The sequence below is a fragment of the Pinus tabuliformis genome, chromosome 6, assembly GCF_031772625.1.
Source record: "Pinus tabuliformis cultivar Carrire ecotype Pingquan chromosome 6, CPIR1, whole genome shotgun sequence".
NCBI lineage: Eukaryota > Viridiplantae > Streptophyta > Pinopsida > Pinales > Pinaceae > Pinus > Pinus tabuliformis.
Window position 1 is genome coordinate 1,731,152,120 of NC_142292.1, and position 6,000 is coordinate 1,731,158,119.

The following is a 6,000-nucleotide window of genomic DNA, read 5'->3' on the forward strand; positions in this document are numbered from 1 at the left end:
CATGGCTTCCTTCTGTATTTCCCTCTCGAATAAGCTATAAACATTTTCCCAGGAGTCGGTACCACACTCTGGTATACAAGTTGTATCAGAAAACAAAGGTGATGACTCTAGTACATCTTCAGTCATGGACTGTGTTCCCTTTCCCTTATTCATCTTGATCATTCAACTGAGTAATCGAGTCTCTGTTACAGTCCTGTCACCACAAAGAAGACGAGAGTGATATTGCAGAGAATGAGAAATAAGAGTATAACGACATGCAAATATGAAAACCTTATTCAAATTAATGAAACTGAAACACTTAAATGCATCTGTAATGGTGAAAAGATATTGAATTTCTTGAGCCGCGGAATCATAAATATCCATAATCTGAAACGATATCCGCGTAAGATTCGGATTAATTCACATTATGCTAACGATCTTTTCAGAGCAAGTTATTAAAACCTATTAATGTACCACCCTTAATATGTGAAATATAACTTTAATGATGTGTCAGTGGGTCTGTATTCCATCGCAAATTAGCTATTCGCAATGTCACATCGTATGTTTAATTGTCAATTTCACAATTATGTGATTTGCGAAATCGCGATACGATGGATGTGAAATTATTATGATATTACAATTAATTCGTTTTTCGGGTCCATCAGGATATTACAATGGAGTTGTCTAACAAGGCAGAGGAATTGCCCGGACAGCCAAAAGTGGCCGAAATCCAGGCAAAAAAAATTCAAAAAATCTTGTAGAGAAAGTGCTTGAATCGTGTTTTTGATCGTGGAAATGGATTCAACACCATCAAAAACGTCTAGGACACCTAAAATTTTGAAGTTTAACAACTATAATTTGGATTTACAAAAATCATTGTTGTATTTTCTCTAAATATGCCTGAAATTTCCATAACTTTCCGAGCAATTCCTCTAGCTATTTAGACTACGGCTATTGCAATACCTAAAGGAAGGTTTTAACATGTTTCATTTCTTTTTTGTGATGCGAAAAGTTTGGCTTGATTTGACCCGAAAAGAATATACTTGGATTCTGTTCATATCGCAAATCCGTGGTGCTTAAATTGGTAACGTTAACTACTACACACAAGATTTGTTCATATCGCAAAATGCGAAATGCGATTTGATCTTTGGAGTGGTTTTTTGGATTTTTGCTTAGATTTTAATGTATTTTAAATCAAATTATTTTCTAAAGGGTCCCCATTTGTTATCTAAAGGATTCTAACAAATGGGAGTTGTTGTACAACACAACAGTATGATGACTATGGGTGGAAGCGACTATGGGTGGAAGCAAGTGTGTGACTTTGCAACACGTCAAGTGAGATGCATGGGAGTTCTAACACACAAAGGGGAAAAGGAAGTGTGCCCCTTAGAAGGTTGTAATAGTACGCAACTTGAAAGGAATACGCGAGCAAAATGACATCATAGGCTAAGATGCAGAATAGTCCACAAGTTAAAGTGATCGATTAATCCAACAACATGCATTCAACAAGATTCATACAGTTTCATACAAATTAGTTCATAAGCACATGTGTAAGTTGAATAACATACATTTCTAAAGCAACCAGAATAGTCCAACTACAATAACAACATATGCAAGAAAATGTGTTGCCTTTGTTATTATTATTATGAGTTAAACTTCCATCCATACATACATCATTGACAACCACTAGTCCCAATAGTGAAACATTACAATTAAGAACACCTGCTCCTCTAAAGAAATATACTCGCTCTATGTTTTGGAGAAGCCAAGGCTCATCACAATACTACCAACCCTTTTCTAAGCCTAAGCCTAGCCAAAAACTTGGCTCCCAAAAGCCTCTTCTATGAGTTATGAAATTCTATTTATAATAAAGGGTGGGGTGACCCTTGACATTCCCCTTTGTGACTCTTTGACTATCCTAATGACTCTTCAACATCTTTACAGATAACTCATTACAATACATAGTGATTGTTTACATTCTGCTAGTGACGCTTGGAATTTCACTTATAACATATTTAAAAATAACATACATTTTCCATAAGTACCCATGTGAGACAAAATACAATAGAGACAACATAACAAGATAAAAAACTATGACTTTGAAGTTTGGGGAAAGACCAACTCGACACCTCCACTTGATGCTTCTCAGTCACTTACTGATGCCAAGCTTGGTACTATGCGATGATGTCCCCAAACTACTTGATGGTGTATTTCTGATAGCGGGCCCTTACCTCCATAGCTTCTGGGTATATGGTCTTGGAACCTGTGTCCATCTCATCCTAGAGAATGTGTAGTATGGTGTTGACCATGACATGACCATCAATGTACTTCTGCATGTTTTTTGCACTCAACTCCAAGTCATCTTTGGTGGCCGCTCGCCTTATTTTTTCCATGTACTCATCGATCTCAAACCGGACTCAGTTCTTGTGTTCAGCATCGGTGAGGGAACCTACATATGTTCACTCTCTTCCTCAGTTGTTGGTTGTTTTGGCTCATCAACCTGTATTGTCGTTGTTTTCTTTGTCATTGCACCTTACATTTGTTCTTATTCCTACTTCTTCTTCTCTTCCTGTTCTTTCCTCCTCGACTCTCGTTCTTTCTCCAGTTCTTATTCTACTTGCTACGATCTTAGCTCTCCTACTTGCAAGCTCTACTTTTCTTTCTTCCTTTGATCTGTTGTATGTGTCCTCTGCTTCCTTTTGCTTCTACTCCCAAATATGCTTCCATGAATATTGAATCTACTTTCACTCTACAACTTTGTTCTCCCTTTATTGTGTCAACAACTTCCCCTTTCCCTGATATTGTACTAGATTTCTGCCTTCTGCTACTATTGTTGGACTTGCTGCCATGTTAGTGTTGACTCCTTTTCTATAAACAGTTGAGTGTCCACATATATTGGCAAGTAAATTTGCGCTTGCTCCACTACTCCCCAGTACTTCTTTTAGTGGTCTCTCTTGAAGCAGCTTTCTTTGGTGCCATGGTACAATGACTATTGCAGAGAAGTGCTTCATGAGTGTGGTACTTGTGGGACAAAAGGGATACCCATGGCAAGCAAACATTAGCTCTTACAAATCTAATTTCACAATAATATCAAGCTGCAATCAGGGCATCTAGTGAGAGGGATTGTGCAAGTTTGACTGACGGGGGTGACTGACTGACTGTGGGAATTACACATTGTGCAGTCCTAATAGTCAGTGTGTAATCTTAATGACTAGAATTGTGCAATGCGCAGTTCAATCTGGGCCAAGGCCTAGGAGAGATTGCGCATTCGTAGTCTTAGTGTCCAATTTGGGATACTAACTCCTGGAATTGTGCGCACAGTTGGAGCCAAGCTAGGACAAACTCTATGCAATTCCAGAAGCCAAGGCAGAGACCTTGAGCTCCCAGATTGCACAATGCATGCAGTGCAGTGTGAGATCCAGGCAAGGGGAGCCAAAATTTTCCCATGGGGAGTGTTAAAATCAAGCAAATCTAAAGGATGATGGGTGCAAATCTGACTATGTTGATGCATGCATGTGAAACAATTGCAACAATTGATTAAATTGAACGAAAATGAGGGATGTGAAAAGAGTCGCCGCAACAGCTACTGTTAGTGAAAAACGGGAAATCTCATGCAACACTTGAGAAAGGCAGTCTATAACTTGAAACAAAACTTCTAGAACCTAAAACAAGTTAAAATTCCAATGGTCGTTCAAAAAAACAAGTGAAACAACACTCTGACAATCTAAACAATGAAATGCGATAAAAAAAAGTGGCAAAAGACGATAAAAACAAAACTCACCTAGAAAGGCGATGACAATGCTCTGAAAGCTCCTTGATCTCCTTGGGAATGCTAGGGCTTGATGATCGAATGTAAAATTGGATCTAGAGGCATTCATTACATATAATTGAGCAAACTGGAATTTATGATGCACATGCATGAGATCAAGGACAAAAGCGACACTTGGCGGAAACTTCTAAGGATAGCAATGTGTCACCCACGAGAAACTAATAATAGATCCCTTCTTCCTAGGGATGCTTCTTTCCCTTTAGTTTTCTTTCTTTTCCTAGGGGGGACCTGCCATGCATTGCCTAAAAATATTGCATATTTCTGTGAAGGACTGGGCAACTCTCTGGCTCATGCACTACGCAGTTTCTGAGCATAGTGAGGTCCTGTGCAATTTTTGGGTTGAGTGGCTTTGGGTTGCCTCTTATGTTCTGTGCAATTTCCCAGCTGAAGGTTGGTTTTCCACTCGCTCTGCACAATTTTGGAGTTGAAGGCTCACCGTTAGCTTGAACTGCGCAATTCCCAAGAGCAAGGTTGGTTACCCTCAAGGATTGTGCAGTTCACTAAAGCAATCCTGGAACCAAGTGAAGACCAAATCAAGAGATTGACTTGTGGGTTAGACAGTAAACCAAGTAAGAAAACACAAGCCATAATGCATAGGATAAACTCAATCAAAGCACAAATACCTGGGTAAGTGCGAGATGAGTTGTTATGATTTAGGAGGGAGGCTCCAAAATGAAGCATAAGCAAAATTTTGGAGGGTGGTTGTAGTCGCTACAATAGGGCTTTATCATAGACCCTAGACTACTTCATGACAATTTTCATTCCATCTAGGTTTTCAATGTTCCTTCCAAAGGTATGACATACATTACATCAACATATATCAAGCCCTAGAAACAGTTCACACAAATATATATCTACAAGGCATCTAAAAATCTTTCAAAATTCATAAGACTTCTCACTAGAGATTCATACAAATCGTAGATTTCATACAAAAGAATCAATAAAAGTCAATCACAGCTTAGTCATTAACCATTAGGGGAAATTTGACGGTCTAAAATGGGCCTCCTAAGGAAATAATAAAATAATATTAGATTAAATCATCAAATTTTAGATGGAAAAATGAAAAACTATTTTTCAACTCGTATTTTCAACTTATCTCCCTATGGGTTTCTTATTGCACAGAGTGTCTAGGCACCGCGACAACTCTCAAAGTAAGGGTTGTCACTCTTGATCCTTACTCATTCCATTTAGACTCTCTCCTAGGCAACTCAAGGGGGGTAGTCCCTAAGGTAAATGGATGAGAAACCTTGTGGAATATGGGCTCTAAGAGATTTTAATGATAGACAACTTGATGAATGTAGAATAAATATCGGTCAATTAAAATGGATGGATAAAATAAGACACAATCGCAAAATACAAATGACTAGGACCAATGCCTTTTATATTGAATTAGCCATAGATTAAGTAATAACAAGTCATCCAGAAAACTTATAGATATGACAAAGCGACGATCATGAACAATTAATGTAAATGCCCAAAACTTTAACATGCAAGAGATTCCAGATTTAAAATGATCTTCATTTAATGGCCCAAATCCAGAACACTTGACTTTCTCCTACAACCAATATAATTTAAAACATTTATAGCATCTTGACCATAGAGAAATATAAAAAACGCATTTAATCACCAAATAATAATAAGAAACTTTAGGTTTAAATTTAATTATTCCTTGGGAACTTAATTTAATGTGAAAGATAAGGTAAATAAATCAAAGGGTCAATAAAATAGTTTTTTAATGGGCCATAGGTCACATTAAAAATATTTAATGTGAAAGCATAAATCCTTCAATTTATTTTATTCCCAAATTTCAAAGTCACATTTTTTTTTTTTAATTTTTAGATTTTTAAAATTTTTAGAAAATTTTAATTTTTTTATGATTTTAAATGCTTAGAAATTTTTTAATGTTTTTAGATTTTTAACTTTTAGGATTTTTTTATTGTTATGGTTTTGAATATTTTAGATCTTTTAAAGTAAAAAATAAGAGTCATTAATTACCAAAAAAAAAATGAAATGAAAAAGATTAGTAGTTGTTGGATCCCAACTCTTTTGTCTTAGCCTCTTCTTCGTTTTTTCCTTGCCTTACCCTTCTCTGTTTGTTTAGCTGTCCGTTGTTTTCATATGGTAACAATAGTTTAGTAATAATAATATCATTCTTTTAATAACATTAGTCACTTTATTAATTAATAATAATT